The sequence below is a fragment of the Protopterus annectens genome, chromosome 1.part1 (assembly GCF_019279795.1).
Source record: "Protopterus annectens isolate FY-2018-M chromosome 1.part1, PAN1.0, whole genome shotgun sequence".
NCBI classification, from domain to species: Eukaryota; Metazoa; Chordata; order Ceratodontiformes; family Protopteridae; genus Protopterus; species Protopterus annectens.
This window is the reverse complement of record NC_056726.1, coordinates 1,203,706,879-1,203,730,322: the sequence shown is the minus strand read 5'-3', so window position 1 is coordinate 1,203,730,322 and position 23,444 is coordinate 1,203,706,879.

Genomic DNA, 23,444 nt, shown 5'->3' with positions numbered 1-23,444 from the left:
TCTGACACCAAGCATCTGTTTCTGTAAGGCCCTTTTGTAGAATATCCACATAATTTGGGGATTCAATAATGGCTCCCAGTTTGCAGTCATCTGTGAACTTTGTTAGCCAGAGTCCCTTAGTGTTGGCCTGTACTTCAGAGAAGTAGATGCCAAACAAGAGCGGTCCCAGGACTGAACCCTGAGGCACTCCACTTGTCACTTGTCACTTGTCTGGAGCTGGATTTCGAGTCGGCTACTTTTACAGTGTGGGTTCTGTCAGTAAGACAACTGGCAACTCATGAAGTGTGGTAGGGATTAATGCCCAGCTTAGTAAGTTTATCTATGATTCCAGAGTGGGGGATGGTGTTGAAGGCCTTGGCGAGGTCCAGATAGACAGTGTGGACCACCTTACCCTTGTCCACAGCTCTGGAGACTGATTTGAAGAAATCAATCAGGTTCAGGAGACAAGATCGGACCTTCACAAACCCAAAATGCATGGGGTCCAGTGTTTGAAGGTTGCCAATGTCTTTGTTTGTAAGTTCCTTGATAATACTTTCCATGGCCTTGCAGATCAGGCTCGTCAGACTGATGGGGGCGGTAGTTCCTGGGATCCAAGGTGGATCCTACCTTGTGGAGTGGGATAACTTTAGCTGTATGCCACTCAGTGGGCACAAAGCCTGAGGTGAGGCTATGATTAAACATGACACTTAGGTGGGGTGCCAGTTCATTTTGTAGTTCATGTAGTACACAGCCTGGGATGTCATCTGGTCCCATGGATGCTGTATTCTTAGCTTTGGAGAGTGTGTTTTTTAACTGTGTGGCCATTATTACCGGAATTTGGCAATATTTTGATATTGAGATGAGCCCTTTAGGGGGTGAGAGGGGGATGAAGTTTGCACTGAATTGATCTGCCAGGATATTGGCAATATCCCTGAGATCAGTATATTTAATGCCATTCTGTTGTAGCTCAGAGCAGACCTGAGCATTGCCATTTAGATTCTTGACATAGATATAGAATGCCTTGTGGTTGTCTTTGGAATCTTTGGCAATTTTATTTTCGTAACTGGCTTTGGAGGATTTTGTGAGGGATCTCAGCTTCTTACTGAGGCTGGTAAGGGAGTTTTTTGCATCCTGGGATTTTTCTCTTTTCTGCAACAGTTTCATCCTTTTGCTGTAAAGTTTCTTTATGGCAAGGGACCACCAGATTGGCTTCCTTTTTTTGGAGGAGAGCATCTTGATTCTATTGGGAATGGCACGATTCATGCATGAGTGGATGTGCTTGTACAGTGCCTTAGTGTAGGATTCAGCAGTCAGACTTTCAGTTCCCATCTGCATGGGTGTCATGAAGTTTGTCATTTCTGACTTGAGTAGCATGAAGTTGGCTTTGGAGAAGTTTTTTACAGAGGTTTCCTTACTGGAGGGTGGGGGTGGGATGTGGATGTCAAGGGTGGTTAGCTTATGGTCAGACCTGACCAACGAGGGGGTGACCATAGGTGTGGAGCATCGATTTCCCATGTTGGTAATGACCAGGTACAGGATATTGGAGCCCATGGTGGGATTAAGGATTAGTTGAGCCAGACATTGGAATTTATGGATTCCAAGAACTGTTGGGCAAAGGTGTTGGTACACAAATAGTTTTCCCAGTTGATGGCAGGGTAGTTGAAATCACCCAGTATTAGGTCTTTGGTTATATCTTAATATTTTCCAGTATGTTTAGAAAGATGTAGTGAGAATTTTGGGGCATGGTGGGGGATCTGTAGCAAGCTACAATTTGGATTGCAGTCTTACCTAGTGTTAGGTGCACCTGGAGAATTTCAGACGCATTGTGTTGGGCAACTAGCCTGGTGTTGTGAATATCCTTGGTGAATATGGACACTCCTCTACCTTTAGTGTTTTGGTCCTGGTTTGGTGGCCGAAAAGTGTGGTAAGAGTTGTAGCCTGGTATTGCAGGGGTGCTCTCTGGAGCCTTAAACCAGGTCTCAGTTACTGCACAGATATCGATGTTCTCCATTTTTAGGAGTGCCTTGAGAGAGTGCATTTTGAGGTTTAAACTTCTAGCATTGAGTAGCATTACTTTCAGATTTTGCATGCTTGTACCTGTTACAGTGGTGATTTTGTCCTTTGAACTTTGCCTAAAAAAGGCATTATAGGGGTGGCAAGAGCCTTAGCCAGTAACCTGAATCCCAGGGGTGACAAGTGCAGACCACCTCTGGCAAAGCATTGTGGTCTGTTGATCATGTCATCCCAGGCGGACGGATACTGGATCCCCTTTGAATGACACCAGAAGCTTAGCCAATTGTTGAAGTCAATCATTTTGTCCTTATACTGTGGTATCATTCTGGGCGAAGGCAAGATGCTACTCAGGGCTAGGGTCATACCTGCCTGGGCCACATGATCCAAGAGCTCTTCCATGTCTCTTTTTATGTAGTCCAGGGAGGTACGCCTCAAGTCATTCACTCCAATATGGACAATGACAGAGTCATATTTGTACTTGTTGTAGAGTGACCTGAGTGCATGCGTTATGTGGTGGATCCCGGCACCCGACAAGCAGCTGACTGTAATTTTCTCCTTGTTCAGTCTGGTGAATGGGACATCAGTGTGCCTGACTACAGAGTCACCTATGACTAAAGTGTTGGGTACGTTGTCTTGCCTTAGGGGCTGTTGTTGGGTGGCACACTGGTGTTGTGAGCTATGTGACACTTTGGTTGTGATTGGTGTAAGCCTTGTGGTTGTATTTTGCATGGGAGGCAATCTTTACCTCAAATGTGGCTTTAGTAGATTTAATTTGTTCCGTTAGTTGTTTGTTTAGATTGATGAAAATGTTTTTATCCTGCTGGGCATAGCACTTCCTAGTCTTGGCTTTGCCTTTTTTGTTTTGTTTTACAACCTGTTTATATTTGGATTCAGCCAGGGTGGTTTGTTTTTTGAGTTAGTTCTGGCCATCTTTCTGGTGAGTACAGCTGTCTGTATGCATTTATTGACATGACTGACCAGGGTTTCTGTGAGGAATTCTGCTCATGGGGGGAGGGGGGGTTTTCACATTTTGACAGATTAAAACTTAGTAGTAGGATGTTTGCCGTTTGCCTTTGAATAGTTCCTAAATGTTATGGGGTTAACCTGGGTCACAGAACTGACTTTTATTATGAAGAAGACAGTTTTGTGGTCTGATCTTACCAAGAGGACACCACATGGGGGGGGGGGTGTAGAGCTTTCTCCCATGTTTTGTGAGTACCATGTCAAGTATGTTTGCATCTCCAGTGGGTGTATGGATTACCTGGTCCATGGTGTTTGTGTTTACAAAGTCCAGGACATTCTGAGCCTGTAACTTTGGGGTCATGAAAGTATACCAGTTTATAGTGGGCTAGTTGAAGTTACCCAAGAATATGGTATTGTGTTGAATGGTGAGGGCTTCCATTAAGTCCAAGTATGAGTTATGGATTTCTCAGGTCATCAAGGGTGATCTGTAGCATGCTAGGATATGATATGGGACTTTGCCTTTGTCAATCTGGACATGAAGAAGTTTAGGTGCACTGCCCTGTTTGACTAGTCTTAAGGTTAGTTGTTTGTTGATATAAACTGAGACACCTCCACCTTTGATCCCTGCTTGAGCAGTAGCTGGCATGAATGTGTGGAATGCATTGTGGCCCTATACTGACTGAATGCTCTCTGTGACTTTAACTCATGTCTCAGTAACTGCATAGATGTCCACAATCTCAAGGGTGAGGAGAGCCTTGAGGGAGTAGAGTTTCTTGTTTAGTCTCCCGGCATTGAGCAGTAACAACTTTTGTTGAACTACAAAGGGGTGGTACAGCAAGCTAACTTGGGCACTGGGAGGGTAGAAAATACAGCTACACTCTGTATAACCAAATCTGTGTAATAGTGTTCCTCATTGCAGAAAGAAGTTGCACTTTATGCAACTGAGGACTGGATACAGTTATGGGTGAAGTTTTATAGGGAACATTTAGTTTCTAAGTATACCTTTATCTGTACAGGACATGCTAAATGCCAATATGTGATGAGCAGTGGAATTTATAGACTCAAAGAAAAGGGACTAAACCAACTAAAAAGCTGCCTGGCTAATGAAATGATTTTGCATTAAGCCTCCTTGTGTGTTTCCCAACGGACTATGCTGCTTTTCTACTGTCACTAGAATTGCATTCCCTGTCTTCCTAATGTAAAAACACATTTTATTTATCCAAAAGTGACAAGGTATCAGAAACAAATCAAACAACTAGCTACAAGTAATTACAAGGTGATTCCAAGGCCAACAAGCCATCATTGAGGAACCCACACTTTAAGGAGATTTCAAAGCACACTAGCAGCAGCACAACCAAAGAAAAGCAAGTGCACTTTGCAGTGATGAAATGCAAAATAAAAATGCAATGAAATGATTAAGAAATACAGCAGCAGTGTTATAAAATGAAACATTACAATGTAAAGTATTTATCTTAGCGTAGATGGCACCAGATGCAAGCTAAATGCTTTGAGAACACAGGTGAGGAAGCCAAGCCTTTGAGAGATTTGGAACTGAGCCAAGAGTTGCACAAATGTACATTATTTAAAGACTCAAAGAAAAGTGACTAAACCAACTAAAAACCCCGTGGTTAATGAAATATTCTTATACTAAGCCTCCCTGCGTATTTCCCAACTCGGACAGACCAGGCTACCTTTCTATTCCAACTAGAATTGCAGTCTCAGTCTTCTTAAAATGTAAAATGCCACTTTAATTAGCCAAAAGTGAAAAGGGACCAGAAACAACTAACTGCAACAAGTAATTACAATGTGATCCTATGGCAGACAAGCCAGAAACAGTTTGAGGGGAGGACCTTCACAGTTTCATTTGTCAGTGGCCAGAAAGATGAGCAGAGGAGATAAGACTGGGAGGAGCTTCAAGGCCAGGTATACAGGAAATGAGACTGGGAGGGACTTCCAAGGCCTGATTCAAATTTAAAACCACAACAGAGAAAGAGTGGGTGGGAAACAATAAAACAATAAAACTGATTGAAATGCAGTAGTTTAAATGTACATCCCTGGATGGAAAATGGAGTCCAAATGCTTTGTTTCATATCACAAGCTACAGAAGTGTGTGTGTGTGTGTGTGTGTGTGTGTGTGTGTGTGTGTGTGTGTGTGTGTGTGTGTGTGTGTGTGTGTGTGTGTGTGTGTGTGTGTGTGTGTGTGTGCGTTTATATATACAACTGAACTGAACAGGAAATGAAAATACTGACTATTTTCTGTGGATTGAACTCAGGACCACTGAAGTCCATACATACAGGCTCTTTTTTGCAAGTGTGAGGTCTGACATTGTTGATCCAAATTTTCTAATACATTGTGAGTCAAAAAAAAAAAAAATGACAGAATTTTTCCAAGGATAGTTTGACCCCTACACCCCTGTTATTTATAAATAGTCACTCTGAGATTACTGAGTCTTACAGTTGGGGGCTACTCCTATGTGAGACATACACTCACCCATATTTGTACTTCTACTAACATTATACTGACGATCGCAACTGTGCCACAATTTTAACTGGTATCCGCAAACAAGCACATACAGACACAAAAAGATTAGCCAGAAACAATAAATACCAATGCCTGACACTGGCAGAAACAAACTAGTTACCAATCTCTACTTGTGCAGCCCTCTTCTTAACTACACTGACCTACAGAGCACTCATAATAGTTACTACCTATGCCTAAAAAAACCTAGCCATAAGTACACCAAAGTACTACCCAGCTTGTTCCACTACAACAACTGATAACATTAATAACCAGTCAGCTAAGTGAGACCCCAACAGCTAGTTCAAAGCTGAAGAAACTGGAGGCAGATGATTTATTTATTATTTATTTATTGACATTTGTTGACTGGGAAAGTCCATTGGGTCATAAACCCATTTTCAGTGGAGGCCCGGGGAGAAAAGCTCCAATGACAACTCAAAGTTACTACAATAATCAAATATACAAAATTATTATATTTAATGATGATAGTGAGTTCTACTTCTTGGCTATTGAGAGGTATGTGAGAGAGAAAACTGGCACTCAACTGAGTGTGCCAACATTTTATCTACACGTCTTACAGAGGACTTTGTGAAAATCTATATGGATAGGGAAGATACATATGGCCATGACTATCAAAAACTGAAAAAAGAACTTTGCTCAAGAGAATGTACATCATTTAAGGCACGGACAGATTTAATCACTGAACATTCACCATGGTTTAATCAGTAATGTCCCAGATGGCTGGTCTGAAGCACATATTGAGACAGTGATTAAAACCTAAAATGAATGGCAAAGGAAACATTTTAGCCATCATAGCAGTGCCTAGATTTAAGAAGGCACTACTTAGCAATTATTTGTTTTATTTATTATTTATTTCACATTTGTTAACCGGGATAGTCTGACTCAGCAGAAGCCCTTTTTCAGCGGAGGCCCGGAGTAAAAAGTTCCACAGTAAAACAATTAATTACCTCAGAAGGCGCAATACAAAAATACAAAAAAAAAAAAAAAAACAAGAAAAACAAAACAATATGAAGGTTATTCAGATTTAACATATAAAAAAACAAAACAAAAGAGGATACAGATCACATTGGCTATTAGGATACTTGAATAGAAAGCATATAACTAAATGTAATCCGACAGAAATAACTAGGAGTTACACTCATCATCTTATAGTGATTTAGGGTTGACAAGAGGTTGAAGAAGCGATATAAATAGTATTTGTAAGCGCAGTGAGCTAGAAACTGTGGGAAGAAGATTGTGAAGGAGAGGAAGGAGCTATAAGAATTGGTTGAAGGCACAGGTTAAGGGTTTGGAGGCAGGTAGATTAGGAAGATCTGGAATAATAGAAAAGTAAGGTGAAACTGATAAGGAGAAGAAAAAGTATAAGGAAACAGGAGGTGGAGAGGTTTGGGAGGGCAAAATTAGTGTGAAAGAGTATGGGGAGAGCAGTGCTGAGAAGCAGATAAGAAGAGATGATAGAGATGGTGAGAAGAGAGTGACAGTAGGAAGTATGGAAAAGGGAAGAGGGGTTAAGTGGGATAATCACATTGACATGACCAGATAGTATTAAAATAGTCTTTTAGAGCTTTTTTGAAGATGTGTGTCTGGTTTATTTGACAAAGTGACAAGGGGAGTTTATTCCATGAGAGGGCAGGGAAATAACTATACAGTTTTTGGCCAAAAGAGCTTTTGGGTTTGTAGATTTCTAGGTAATACTGATCAGAGTATGAGGAAGGAGTAAAGGGAGACTAGGGAGGAAATGCTAGGGCAGGAAGAGAGTTTTTTGCATGGTGGAATGAATGAAGGTAAGATGTGACAGTTAAAGGTGGTGAGGGAATTCTAACCAATTTAAGGACTTTAGAGCAAGACAGTGATGTGACTTTGGTGAGTTGTGACATGCAAATCTAACTACCTTATTGTAGGTGGATTCAAGTTTAGTAAGGAGATTTGATTGTAAGTTAGTTAGCATTTGAGAACTGTAGAAGTGGTTAGGAAGGAGGTAAGCTTGGGCAAGTGTCTGATGTGACTCAATAGTTAGAAATGTTTTGTTTTGATACAGTGAAATATGTGTAGGTCAAACTTTATTTGGCCATCTATAATGGCACCCAGAAGCTTGGTATGGGTTTCAGCCTTAATAATTGTGTTGTTAAGGGATGTAATGGTGAATGCAGGTTTGTGCTGAGATAAAGATTTGGGGAGGAAAAGTAGAAGTTTTGTCTTATTGAGGTTGAGTAGGAGTTGGTTATTTGAGAGCCATGTTTTGATGAGATTGAAAGATTTTTGTGTAAGAGTATATAGACTGGGGAGGATATCTGTGGTGGTGATGACTGTGGAGTCATCTGCGTACTGTATCAGGGATGATTATGGGCAGGAGGTATAGAGGTGATTTATGAAAATATTGAAAAGTAAGGAGCCAAGAACTGATTCTTCAGGGGCACCCATCTTAATGGGTAGGATGGGGGAGAGAAAGAGAGAGAGAGAGAGAGAGAGAGAGAGAGAGAGAGAGAGAGAGGAGAGCCATTTGACAGCCTGTTATCTATTAGAGAGAGAACTTTGAAACCAGGAAATGGTGGGAGGAGATAGGTTGAGTTGAGAGAGTTTAGAAATAAGAAGAGAGTGAGAGAAAGTATTGGAAGCTTTTGACAGATCAAGAAAGAGACCAGAGACCAGCTTGTTATTGTCTCTGGCCTGGGAGATAGAGTTAGTGAAGGAAATGAGTGCTGTTGAGGTACTATGGTGTGGTCGGAAGCCATGTTGAGTGGGAGATAGAAGATTATGGTTAGTAATGTAGTCAAGGAGTTGTTTATGTACACATATCTGCAGGATTTTGGAAAGAGGAGACAGTATTGCTATATGCCAGTAGTTGGCAAGGTCAGTAGAGTTTCCACCCTTATGAAGGGGTATAATGTAGAATTGTTTCCATAGTGTGGGAACAGTGGATTCCTTTATTGTCCGGTTACTAAGCATGGAAATAGGATAAGCAATACAGTAAGCAGCTGCCTTAAGATAGTGTGGAGGTAGGTTGCAAGGTTTTAGTTTGAGGAGAAGATTTTTAATGTAGTGTGTAGGAATTGGTGTTAGAGTGAAGGAGTCACCAAGCTCGAAAGGATTGAGAGTATCAGGGGGATTAATGCAGTTAGAAGTTTGAATGAGTTTGCTAAATGAGTCTATGAAGTAGGAATTAAAGATGGATGCAGTCTTTTGTGAGGAATTACTAGATCATGGGATGGGGGTAGAAGGATTACCAGGGTATAGAATTTGGTTGACATTCTGCCAAAACGTTTGAGGGGTTTCTGATAGAAGTTTTTCTTATCTATGTTAAGTTGTATTTTAGTTAGGTTAGATAGTTCCTTATATATTTGTTAATCAGTGGGAAGTTTAGTCTTTGTCCAAAGCTTCCAGGCATTATCTCTTTTCTTAATTAGGGTGAGTGTAGCCTGTGTAAGCCAAGGAAAGCATCTAGATTTGACCTTTTTAGTCTGAAGAGGTGCAAGGGAGTTGAGGGTGTTAAGAAATAAATTAACAAAATGTTTATTTCAAAATAGGTAGCTACACAGGAAGTTACAAGGTATGCAGTCCAGGATGACAGTTAATAAGCCTAACTCAAATTCCCAATTGCCCCAAAGCATCATCTGGTTAAGTGATGTTTTCAAAGCCACATAGTAGGCATATGAAGGTGGGGTAATGAAACATTTTACCACCGATATTAGCCCAATAACAGCTCTTAGAGAATGGGTGACCTGCACATCAGCACCCTGATTGGAGAACAAATTTTTTCCAGCAGGGTGCTAATGTACAGATAACGCTCACCCAAAAACAAATCTGCTGCTGTACGGCAGTATACTAAACTGCAGTGAAGCTTGAACAGTTAAAAACTAAATGGGCACCATTTTTTACAATCAATAAATATTGCTGTTTAGCAATCATACAATTAAAATGCTACAGTAACTAAAATAAAATATAAATAAAAATGTGTGTGTGTGTGTGTGTGTGTGTGTGTGTGTGTGTGTGTGTGTGAGTGCTCGCGTCTCAGTCTCACTTGGAAGGAAATGGCGGAAGACTACATGCTGTACTGTTACAGCTGCCTTATTTCAAGGAGCGGAAAGGTAGCGTTAAGCAAAAGAATGAACTCAAAATGCACACAGCAATTGCACTTATCTTTTTAAGTTTATTTATGCAATGATGGAAGTTCAAATACTGCATTATAAATACCCACGTGAAAAATGAAAATTTTTTAATGTTCCTTTATCAATAAACTATGCAGATATGTTTTCTTTCCATTTGTCAAATATCAGTCCTATTGTTTGTCAAAGGAAGGACAGCAATGCATATAGGCATACAAGTAAAATATGCGCTTTATGGAAATTTTTCCTTCTTAACAAAGCAGACATTCAAAAAAATAATTTGGCAACTGGCTGTGATGATAAAGTTTAGTTTTGCATTTATGCAATGCCTCTTTACCTGCGAATACCAAAATATGTGAAAAGGCCCTTGAAAAGTAGGTATAGCTAAGCAAAAATCTGGACATATGACTAGCATAAAAAATACTTACATAATGTATATTTTGGATGTAAAATACCTCCTCCAACAATAATTAAATATACTACATCTAGTGTGAAGCATTAGGTGGAGGAACTATTTTACATCAAAAATATAAAATGTATATAATAATAAAAATAGAATAAATAAAACCAAACAATTTAACAGATAGCCCATTTTCTAAATGCAATAGTGCCCTCCAGGGATGTCTGTAATTATGGAAATAATACCCTTTCAGGGGTGTAGAGGCCCTTCACCTGTGCTGTCAGGCCTCAGAAGACCCTGGACATGCATTATTTCCACAATAATACACACCCTGTCAGGCATTATAGCTTGCACAGACTTAATTCTCTGCACTGTTGTTGTTGTTGTTGTCTTTCGGCTTTTCACGGTTAGGGGTCACCATAGCGGAACTCCGGTCCACTAATGATTGGCAGTAGATTTTCATGAATGCCGAGGTGCCAGCTCGACATTCAACCTTCAACGAAGGCACGCCCATTTACGCATGTCTTTCTAACGCCCACCCAACCATGGGGAGGACATGCAGACTCCACACAGAAGGCACTCCCCACACTCGAGCCGAGAATCGAATGGGAGAACCTCTTGCTGTGAGGCAACAATGCTACCGCTGCATCACCGCAGAAGTCTATACTTAATTCTCTGCACTAACTGTCCAAAATGATGTGAAAACCACTGAACAACTAGTAACTCACCTAAGCAATATGTCTATGTCTGTAAGCATGGTCAACCTTACTCATAGGCAAACTAGGTGACCACCTAGAACACTTAAGGGTGCTTTTCTGCTATTTATTTACTTTTCTTAAAGTAAAGAAATGTGATGTTTTGCAGCAAATAGTAGTTGTTGAGGTAGTAACAAACTTAGTACCAAAGGACAAATGGATGACATGTAAGTACACAGTGGGAAAGTGTTCTATAAAAAGCTCTCAACTGTACAGATTTCCCAGAATGTCCAGATTACTGGCTCATATTTTTGGTCCAGTCCTCATAAAATTTGTCGTTTTCTGGCAAATGGCTAGGATGATCTGAAGACTGAAGTCAATAAATAATGACATACATTTGAGTTTCAGGCTAGGAATCCTTCAGAAAATGTATGCTAAAAACAAAACCTGTTATTCTAGCAAATTTCTAAGTTTGTAAGAGTAATATTTAAAATATGTCCCTATTTCTGGGCCCTTGTCCCCCCATTTTGTTGGGCTTTGTTCAGATTTCTTGCACTAAGAGGTTGAGAGGTGTGACTGCAGACAGATGGCCAATATTTATCTATGTTGATCTGAGTCCAAGTTGTACTGCTTGCATGCATTAGCAATCAGTACCACCCCCTACCCCCCCCCCCCCCCAGCTTTTCACCCATACCTTTCCTTTGCCTTTGTTAAACTGAACACCCTTGGACAGTTAACAGAGAATTTGCTTTTTGTATTTTATCCCATTTGGTTGTTGGTATACAACCAAGATTTCAAACTTTGTTGAAGGGCAATGCCTTGCTAATTGTTAAATATGTATATATATTTTTTAATTTTAAGTACATGTTTTTAAAATGGACTATGTTTTTTCCAGAGCCATTAACATTACAATGCTGTTGTTAATATGCAATGATAGTATGTATTTTCACTACTGATGTTTATGCCTTCATGAGGCAAAATAAGTAATACAACCACATTTCTCTTCAAATATAGCCATATGTATTTTAAGTCATATTATTTAATTCAAGTAGGAAAAATAACTATTGAGCTGTGCTTGGGACTTTATATATGAGGCACCCTTTACTGGGTTATGACAAAAATGTAAGCACTGGAAAACAAATAATAAATCATTAAAACAAAGTAGATCTTAGTAAGTGTCATAGGTAGGTGGAATTCTTAGGGAGCTACTGTGCATATTGTTATAAGAAGTTATGGGATTTTCTGATGAGTGAATGTCTTATGGTTCTTTAATACAGCCTATGAAATAAGCCGACCATTTCCTAATAATCAGGTCACTATTATGGGTTAACACAAAACACCTCAATCTCACAACAGTCGTAATAGACCATACTTGAGGGGATACTTGAATGTCTGCATGGGTGTTCTGTGTGTGTGTGTGTGTATGTGTGTGTATGTGTGTGTGTGTGTGTGTGTGTGTGTGTGTGTGTGTGTGTGTGTGTGTGTATATATATATATATATATATATATATGTATGTGTGTGTGTGTGTGTGTGTGTGTGTGTGTGTGTGTGTGTGTGTGTGTGTGTGTATATATATATATATATATATATATATGTGTATGTGTGTGTGTGTGTGTGTGTGTGTGTGCGTGTGTGTGTGTGTGTGTGTGTGTGTGTGTGTGTGTGTGTGTGTGTGTGTGTGTGTGTGTGTGTGTGTGTGTGTGTGTGTGTGTGTGTGTGTGTGTGTGTGTGTGTGCGTGTATATGTGTGTTTTATATATGAACTTACTGAGTAAAGGACTTTCATTTATTCCTTCTCAAAGAACTGAGGTAACAGCATTATTGATATTAAAATGTTTCTAGAATTGTGCAACTAAAGCTGTTATATGGTAATAATTGCAGTTCTGATAGATGTGTTCTAAAGAAACCTAGTACATTTGTTCCACCTAACCATCCGATTATAGATGTTTTCATGGGTTTATGTGAAAAAGAATTGCATGATAAATTACACAATGGTAAACAGGAATCTGGACGGAATAACTTGTATAGGGGAGAATATAATGCTCTACAAGCCTTACAAAAGGATGAAACCATTGTAATCAAAGGGGCTGATAAAGGGGGCCCTATAGTTATAATGGACAGAGCCTTTTACAAAAACCAAATGGAAACAGTGTTGCTTGATTGAAATGTCTATAGTATTATAGACAGTGGTACAGTTAATAATATAAAAGATAAATTGAATAAGCTGCTTTATGAATGTTTAATGGATGGATGGATAACTATTGAACAATATAATTATTTTCTTGTATCTCATCCAGTAATACCATTAATCCAAGGAATTCCAAAAATTCACAAGGACCCAACCAACCCACCCCGGAGACTGATAGTCTCAGGGAGGGGTTGGTTGACTGAGCCTATATCGGTGTATGTTGAAACACAACTGAGACCTTTAGTTAACAAGAATACAGTAATTTTAAGTGACACTAAACAATTTTTGACAGATTTATTTAAACATGTTGAGACCAATAGTTATAGTGATGGTTCTGTTATGATGGTCACTATGGATGTGAACTCCCTAGTTACATCTATACCTAACAATGTGGGTTTGGACATGCTGAGGGAATACTTAACTAAGGATGGTACATATACTGGGAGTCAGATAGAGTTAATATGTCTACTCATGGAACAAATAATGTGATGTTGTTTAACCACATTATATACCACCAAAAAGAGGGAGTGGCACTGGGCACATCTACCACGAACAGTTATGCCAATCTAATTATGGCCAATTGGGAACAAAGGTATGTGGCAAAAAATAGATGGCAACAAGTCGTTTTTTATAAACGCTTTGTAGATTACCTTTTTCTGCTTTGGAAGGGGTCCCTACAGGAATTATTATCTTTCCATGATGAGTTGAATAATAGTACTTCTTTCCTGAAATTCAAATTGAAATTCTCACATGATAGTATTGAATTCCTTGACGTTAGGGTATATAGGGACCCAAGAGGGGAATGGTCCACAAATGTGTATAGGAAAAGTTGCCACAGGAACATATTTGTACATAGAAATAGCATGCATCCCCAACACATATTTAAGAATGTAGTGAAAGGACAGACCTTAAGAATATCCAGATTGACAGCAGAGGAGGATACATTTTGGGAGGAAGTAAATGACCTTTGTATAAGGTTCAAAAATAGAGGTTATAAGGAAAATTATATCATAGGTACAGTTAATGAAGTTCAGACATTGATAAATACAACTGGGAAACCATACTTCTCACATAGAGAGGAAACAATATCAGAATTTATTAATTCTGCCTTGAATAAAGTGAAGGTATCTACTAGTTACACAAGTAATGCAAAAGTTATGCATGATGTGGTAAGGAAATACTGGCCAGTACTGACACATCAATCCAGAATTAGGGAAATTGTAGGGGATGAACCCAGCTTCCTATTCAAGAACAAGAAATCCCTGAAAAGGCTACTTTGTTATGGACCCAAGAAGTATGGATCCATGGGGGAACATCAGGGAACTATAACATGTAAAAATTGTAATCAATGTGGGTGGATAGATACAACTAATAAATTCAAACATCCTGACACAGGTAAGGAATACACATTTAAGATTACAGATAATTGCTGCACTAAAATGTTTGTATATTTAGCAGTTTGTGACCTGTGTTCAGGATATTATGTAGGAAAAACAAACAGAGAATTTAGATGTAGGATAAGAGAACATCTTTTGGGTATTAGGAACAGGGATAAAACCAATGCTTTAGCCAGACATACACTGAAAAAGGGAGAAAATCATTCCTTTAAGTTCATGGTTATAGAAATGGTGAATGTGAATGAGAATGAGAGAGGGGGGATATCAGTAACAAGACAGAGACTTCAGAAGCAAGATGGATCATTCGATTACAGGCTGACAGGGGCAGTGGCTTAAATGATAGGCTTCCCCTGAAGCCTATTTTGAAGAATAGGAGCTTTCATAAATAATAGGATGTATTTTATTTTTATTTTTATTTTCATGCTTAAGATTATCATGTATTTTATTGTTAATGTGCATTTTTACTGTTAGTTAAACATTTTAGTAGTATATGGCATATATAGATTTTATACATCTGTTTACATATGATCTGATATATATTTGTGTATATAATTTTGGGACTATCACAAGTCTGTGATAATAAAAGATATTGTATAGAAAGTGAGAAATGATAGATGCAACTGTACATATATGTAGTCTATAAATATGTTTCAAACATGGTTTTGTCTATATAAGCACTTAGAGGATTTATATCAACAAAGTTTTAATAAGAATATATTAGGGTGTGCTTATTACTTTAAGACTGGAAAATGGTGTAGTCGTGATTTGATTGATACTAGTTAAGGTTCCCTATATAAATAGAGTGGCTTTAAATGTATTTTATTGAATGGTCTGAAGAAGTGGGAGTCATTCCCATGAAAGCGCTTACCAAATAAAGTATCTTGATTCTACGAACTGAGCTGAACAGAAGCTGTTTTTCTTTTACATTGTTTATGATCCCTGAAGTTTTGTGTGTTATTGTATGCTGATATTTTCTTTGGGGTCATTTACCTCGAGCTGCATTCCTGTTTTTTGTGTGTGGAAATGTATTAAGGCCTGCAGAACAAGGTTCAAATCTCATGAAGGAGTAGGGTCTTTATAAGGTGGTCTGAGTAAAATAGTACCTCTTAGAAAGGCCTTGCACACCTTTGCAGAAGCTAAAGAATTGACATCTCCTACATGAAAGTTAGAGATTGCTGCCAATTGAACTTTAATGGTAGAGGAACTAGCTCCCTCATAAAAACGTTTTGCCAAACTTTCTAGTACACTTTGTGGTGGAGCTGAAAAGGGATCAATACTGTTTTGATGCTCACAAGAAACAACTCTCTTCCACTTACTCTTGTAGATTTTCCTAGTGGAACTTTTGTGGGAAGGCAAAAGTATATGATGGACAGGGGACAAGATCATAGCTTGTCTGGCTATTAACAGAAGTGGAGAAACAATGCTGTCAGCCTTAGCCTTGAGATATCTGGATGAACCATGCTTGTCGGGTGAGACAGTAGGCCTGGAACTGGATCCAGAATCCAAGGTGGGTAAATTAGACGAGACCAAAGGAAGGGAAACCAAACTTGCTGAGGCCATTAAGGTGCAATGAGGATAACTTTGCTCTTCAATCCTGCAGCTTTCTGTATGAATTTGGGAATCCCTCATTAGACCCATTACAGAATACTATGCCCCATTTGGTATGTACCTCTGAAGACATCTGCAACAACTGGAAAGGCCTCAGAAATACCTCACTAAAAGAATCACAGGCCTAAAGCAAATGCCCTACGCTGGCCACCTTAAAAAACTCCAGCTATACTCTGTCGCATATCGTCTACTCAGAGGCGATCTCTGCTTAACATACAAGGCCATGTCAAACCCAGAGCTGTTGGACATGCTACACTTAAAGAAATCCCAGTCCATCAGAGCCACACACTCCAGGGATCTAAACCTTGTCATCACAATAAACAAAACATGCTGGAGGGATAGGTTCCTGACCCAGAGACTCCCCAGACTCTGGAATAGATTGCCCATACATGTCAAGCAGAGTGCCTCTTTGGCCCTCTTCAAAAGGAACTTGACGATTGGATGGGAGAAAGGAAATTCACCCCAGGGATCACGTCATTCACCCTGCTAGACAGGGGTTCAGGGAAGTAAATAGTGTGGGAAGAAATAGCCAGGGAATTGTTATGGCTAGGCTTGTATAGGCCCTAGGGCTGATAGCCTAGTACCAACCTATGAACCTATGAACCTATGAATCAAGGGAGTTGGTAGATAAGTTCAGAGAAGATGGGATGGCCAGTTCTGGAGTGGAGCATCCCTTGGTGATTCCCCAGAAGGGGGGATTAGGGCAAAGAAGCTGCTGCATTTGTTATTTAGGGGTGACGCAAAAGGTTTGTAGCAAGGCTGGTCCCATTGATGTAAAATTACCTCTGTCACTTTTTTGTTGAGAGACCACTTATGAGGTAGAAGAATGGACCTGCTCAATTTGTCTGCTATTACATTGGACTTTCTCATAATGTGCATTGCTATCAGAATGTGATTGGATGAGATCTCCCATTGCCATAGTCTTTGAGATCTTGACACAGGATGGGGGGGGGGGTAAGATCTGGTTCCTCCTTGTTTGTTGATGTATCAAACCACTGATATGTTGTCTGTTTGTATAGCAATTGTTCCTAGATGTAGAGCATCCTGAAAGGCTTGCAACACTAAAAGCACTGCTCTCATCTCCAGAGCATTTATATGCAAATTGGCATCTTTGAGTACAAGTGCCTTGGACTGTTTTTCCCCAGGATGTGCTCACGCCACCCAATCTGGGATGCGTCTGTAGTACCTATGGCTGTGGATTGAGGAAGAATAAACAGATGGCCTTGTAAAAGCTGATCTGACCTTATCCACCACCAAAGGTATTCCTTGCACTTCTGTGTGATCCTTATTTGAACTGACATCCTGTGATAAAGACTTGACCACTGGGATGCTAACATCCACTAAAGAATTCTCATATGATATCTTGCCAGGGGAACAAGAATTATGGCTGCTGACATTGACTCCCAAGGCCTGAAGAATTAATTGGGCTGAAATTCTGGTGTTGTGAATAATTTTTGTGACTTAGAATCTCAAAGTATGAGGTCTGTTTTGGGGAAGTGAGGCTGTTGCTGATGTTGTAGTGAGATGCGCTCCTATGAATTCCAGTGTTTGTGATCAAAGTAACTGAAAGTTATAGTTTATTGTGATTTCCAGGAAGGAGCAAGTTTGGAGTACCTTGTCTCTTGCTATTGTTAGTAGATGCCTGGTTGGAGCAGTAATGAGCAGTCATCTTAATACGGAAATACTTAGAATCCCTGCAGTCTCAAGTGAGCTGCTACCACTGTCATGCATTTGGTGAACACCCTGGGGGCTGTGGTGAGGCCAAAGGGCAGTATTTTGAACTGGTAATGACTGGCTGAACCTTCTTCGAGCACCAGTTCAATTTTATATGATAGTATGCATCTTGAAGGTCTATCAAGCACATCCAATCATCCTTGCCAAGAAAATGCAGTATGGACTGAACTGTGACCATCTGAAACTATGAGTGCTGAACTGACTTGTTCAAGTTGCTGAGATCCAAAATTGGTCTCCAGTCCCCTGTTTTCCTTGTCACTAAAACGAATCTTGAATAAGTTCTGGATCCTTTTTGGTCTGCTGGGACTTCTTGGATTACTCTTTTTTTCTAGCAGCGTTTGTATTTCTAGAGCTGCTACTTTCCTCTGATTGGGTGGAACATTGGAAAACTTTTGTGAAGATGGAGGTGGAAAAGAAAAGCAAATTATATAACCTCTGGAAATAATCCTCTTCCCCCAAGTTTCTTTTGTGATATCTAGCCATGCTGTCTGGTGCAGGGATAAGTGACCCGCCGAATGCCACCAGAGGAGACAATTGGGCCTCCTTTCAGGAGCGCTGGTAGAGCCTATCAGAGAAAGTGTTTCTAGACTCTTAGTTTTGTGGGCCACCTCTGCTGCATGGGTGGAATCTTGTACTATTGTTCCCCCCTCTGCCTCTGGGGGAACCATCTCCACGTGGATTTTGTAAAGGACCCTGGGATTTCTTGAACCACATCTTTTGTCCCCCACACTGGTTGCTAGAAAAGGTCCTTTTGGGAGTTGAAAAATGAACCACAGCAGAGGGAGTCTTTCCATCTTTCTCATATCTGGACAGTGCATCCTTCACTTTTGGGCCAAACAAGAAAGATCTGTCAAAAGGAGCACTTATAAAAGAAGACTTGAAGGGCTCTGCAAAGTCACACAAGTTCATCCATTCATTTCTCCTTACTGAGATGCCTGAACCTGCTGCCCTTTGAGCTAACCTCAGGTGCATGAAAGATAAGCATCATGGACTAGTTTGAGATGGCTTGAAGGGATGCCAACTGTGAAACTACTGTAGCTTGAGCCTCTGCAGTAGTGGACCTTGAAAGAGTATTTGACAATTCCTTAATCAAATCTCTTTGTAACCTTGTAAAGTGTACTAGGTAATTCAGTGACCTAAGTGCAGAGGTCACAAAAGCATAGACACTCTTCCTGAACCTGTCCAAAGCCTGGACTCTTTTTTAGGGGGGTGGACAGTGGAACATTGTTCTGCAAGTTTCATCTTCATGGCCATGACCATGGCATCTACACGTACTCCCTTGCTCCAGTGATCCCTTCATGTTGGAGGTGCCAGAATTTTGTCTGGTCTCTTGGGAATGGGTTCAACTGTGTCAGGTTCCTTTCATGCCCAATTAGAGACCAAATCAATGAGCTCATCAACGGGTGGAGTCACCCAGGAGGTAGACAGGTCAGATCTATGTAAATGCCTCCAGAAACACCGATTCCTCTAGGGAAGGATTTTGGGGGGACCAACCATCCCATTGCTTGAGGATTTCCAGAATATCTCTAAAAGAGATATCATCGAGTGGTGATTTGAGGGACCCTTCCCCTTCATTGAAATCTGTTTCTTCCATGATAGATTTCTGTGTGGAATCCAAGTGACTCCTTTTGCACTTCCCCTTCTGGGGTACTTCCTCAGTGGATGCTCCAGGGAAGTACTGGAAAAGATGATAATACCGTGCTGGGTGATCTGGAGGGTATGGACCGGCTGTCCTCGTAGAATTGAATGTTGAGGCTCCTGGCACAAACACACATGGAACATAGAAGATTGGTCTGAGGGGGGGGGCCCTATGTCCTGTCAAAGCAAAGAACATTCTTTCAACTAGCTCAAAGGCAGATGGTCCCAGGGAGAAGGAAGCCAATGGAACCAAGAAGCTATGCTTCTGTCCCACTGGCTCCATCTGCCCCAAAGGCAGCCTACCCGAGGCAGAGGCCAGGGCTGAGCTGTCCAGGGCCAAGGCTCTGAGGGGCTGAGATGGCTCCGAAAACTTTGGAGTTGATTCCAACACCTTGGATCCTATGATGACGCTATGGCTCCAAGTGCCACTCAGCTCCAAACCCAGAGCCGGTTCACTCGAAGAAAATGTTGTATCCAAGGACAATGGAGCTCTCAGATCCGAACCTGATGGTCTCATCAAACTTGGATCCAAGGACTTTGAAATGAAGTATCAGATCAGAGAATGAGCCATGACAGGAGAGGTACATCTAGCTAAGACTTCCTGATCCTAAGGGTCGGACCTGGGAGAACCTCCATCTGAATTTGCTCTGAGAGAAACTTCATCATTCTATCCATGTCAGCTTCCATGACACTTCTGGAAGAATGAGATAAAGCAACCGATGGTGAATTGGACCTTCATCTCTCGAAGAAGGGAGACAGCAGTCTTGAAGGCACTGGGTCAATAGCCGGGGAATATTGGACCAAAGGTAGAATTTTCAGAGCCTAAGAACCCTGATCTCAAGATATTTTAGGAGAGGCAAAAGACTTCTCGGATCCGGAAGGCTTCAGATCCGGTCTAGATTTCTTTGAAGGAGGCTCCGAGGATGATGGAGTGGAAGAATCCAACTTCTTTTGGGAATTTTTAGCAGTGTCCTTGATGCTTTGAGGGGGTAAGCCCCAGATAAGGGTTCTAGAAAAGGAGCCGGAAGCAATCATTGTAAAATATGTTTTTTTTTTCTTCTGTCTGCTAATGCACACGGATTGAAACTCTTACAAATGTCACAGTCAACATTGAGATGCTCAGGTCCCAAGCAATAAACACAAAGGTCATGTGCATCAGAGTAAGGCAGCTTATGGCCAGATTTTTTTTACATTTTTTAAGACCTTATCTGACATTTTGAGAATTAAAGTGAGACGTATGAGACACTAAAGATACTATAGATTTGTTTTTATTATTTTTATCATTTTTATTTATAGGTAAGGAAAGAATAAAAGGGAAACCGAGTACCAACAATGGTACGAAGAAATACACAAATGTGTAAAAAGTTAGGTAAAATTACAGATTAAGAAAAGAAAAAAAAAATAATACCAGCAATAGTAAATAGAATATACTAGAATATGTAAAAAAGTATATACAGAAAAATCAGAATAAAAGGATCTTAATGAGTGCCTTGTAGGACAGGCATAGCTCACCCCTTAATAACTGATAGGAGACAGAGTAAAGGGATAGGGATTTTAGTTTATCTGCATATGACATGTTGTTTACACCCTGTATTTTGCTTGTGAGGAACCTCTGAGGTCGCTCCAGCTGCTGCAAGTGCCTCATCAAGTATATGCCAAATGACGCATTATACTCAGTTATTGGTTTAACGAGGGCTGGGTACAGTGGGACCTTAATTTCCTTGGACCTGGATGTCATATTTTTACTTATAAGCTGTGCCACAAAGAAGGACTTCCTCACCACTGTGGACACATAGCAGTCAAATATCAGTTTACTATCTATCTGTGTACATAGATCTCTCACCAGTAAGTCTACTCTAAAGGGTGTGATATTGATGTTGTAATTTGCAGGGGTATTTGACTTTGCAAGGAGTATGATAATGCACTTGTTCACATTTAATTTTAGGTCACTGTTCAGGCACCAATCATTTGAAAGATCTAGGCCCTCCTAAAGGACATTTGCATTGTTGGGGGGATTCAATGATTGCACCTAGCATGCAGTCATTGGCAAACTATGTCAGCCAGAGGTCTTCCACATTAGCCTTGACTCCAGAGAAATATATTCTGAACAGGAGTTGTCACAACACTGAGCCCTGTGGTACACCACTAGTAACTGTTCTCTTGCTGGATCTGGATTCACCCACTTTATCCACACATGTCCTGTCCATGAGTCAATTGGCTATCCATCTGGTGACGTAGGGATTTATGCCCAATTTTGTGAGTTTATATATAATACCTGAGTGGGGAATTGTGTCAAGTGCCTTGGTCAGGTTAAGGTAGGTGGTATGTACTGTTTTACCCTCATCCTTGGCCTTAGTGACTTTTTCAAAGAAATTCACCAGATTCAGTAGTCTGGACCTGCATCTGAAAAATCTGAATTGGGTTGGGCTCAGTGTTTGGAGGTTTCCTATTTCTTTATTTATCAGGTCCATGATTATTCTTTCTTTGGTTTTACATATTAGACTTGTCAAACTTATGAACCTGTAATGTCCTAGGTAGATGACTCCCCTTTCTGCAGAAGAATGACTGCTGCTGTTCTCCACTCTTTTGGGACAAAGCCAGTCCAGATGCTGTGGTTAAATAGAGACCCTAATGGGCCTGATAAGTCCTGAATCCCTACATTATAGTCAGGCACATAGGTAACTCTTAAGTAGCAGTAAAAAACAGTTTGTAAGTCATTATCTTTCAAAAAATAAAATGCAAGAACATCCAGACCCTCAAGACTTTCTGGGGGCCTAGTGACTCTCATAATCCAGTATGTATAAGTGGATTTTGGCACAAGTTTAGTTTTGACTTCTGCCACATAGTTTAAAAGCAGCTGAACTCAGAGGTGTTGACAGGTTTATGTACATGGGCAGAGAGGTGGAGGGTGTCATGGAGCCCTTCACCAAGGAAACCATATCACCTCTCCACCAGTAAAACAATGTAGTAAACAAAATAAAGATGAGTCTGTGCCTGAGAGAAAACAAAAAGCATTATTTGAACTAAGTTGTGATAAATGTTTTAAGGAAGGACGTGTAGTGAAGTGTTGTACAACTTATGACAATATCACTGTGCTGGTAAAGTATACCAGCAATAGTACACCAGCTGTTAAGCAGCCTGTATCTGAGGGTGAACCAATGGACTGTGATCGGGTCGGATTTTGTAGCTTCTGGAAGCTCATAATCTACCTTTTGCCATAGTGCTATTACCAAACATGTAAGTGCACTATTTTTGTACATAGAAATGACTTGCAAGGATTTTTAGATTTAGAAAGTATGACTACTTTAGTTAGAACATAATATGTGTATAAGCACAAAATAAGCAGCAACTAGAAAATTGAAATAATGAGTGTATATGGATACAAGAAAGAGTATGCTGGTGTTTTTATTAAACCACAAATAGTAGCCACTTTGGTAGCATAGAGAGATGAAGTACTGACTACAACCCAGGCAAGCCAGGTTTGATTACCGTCTCAGGTGACTAACGGAGTGACAGGAAAGGATGGGCTCCCCATCCCAGAGGAGGGTGGTACATGTGTGTCTCTTGATGATGATCCCTGGTGGAGGCCAGGAATGTTGCAGAAGAGACGTGGTCAGTAGATGGTGGTAGGCCTGGCAGAACTGCCGGGGAGGTGGGGAAGTACATTGCAGGCCCACATTGCATGCCCACCCAGGGACCATACCATGCTGCCACAAAGGGGAGCAGGTTAGGCCAAAGAAGACCCCCTAGGCAGAAGCTCAGACTTGTTGAGCCCCATTGTCTTTGATGCATGACCGGCTCCAGCAATTACTGTAATGATTTTGGGGTGGGGTATGGAGTAGCTGACAGACCTAGTGTGGGATGGGCATGAAGGCTGGGCCAGTAAAAATAATGGAAGGGTGGGAGAAAATGCAAAAAAGTAAATAAATAAACCATACGCATACACACACACACACACACACACACACACACACACACACACACACACACACACACACACACACACACACACACACACACGTAGATTTTGTTACTGAGGCCAGAATGGAAATGGCAGAATTGAAAAGAGTACTACATAGAGCATATAAGGTAATATTAAACTTGAGAAGACAATACAGCATGATAGTAAAAACAACACAGAGTGAGCAATTTAATATGGGTACTACACATGGTTTGTGGGGGGAAAT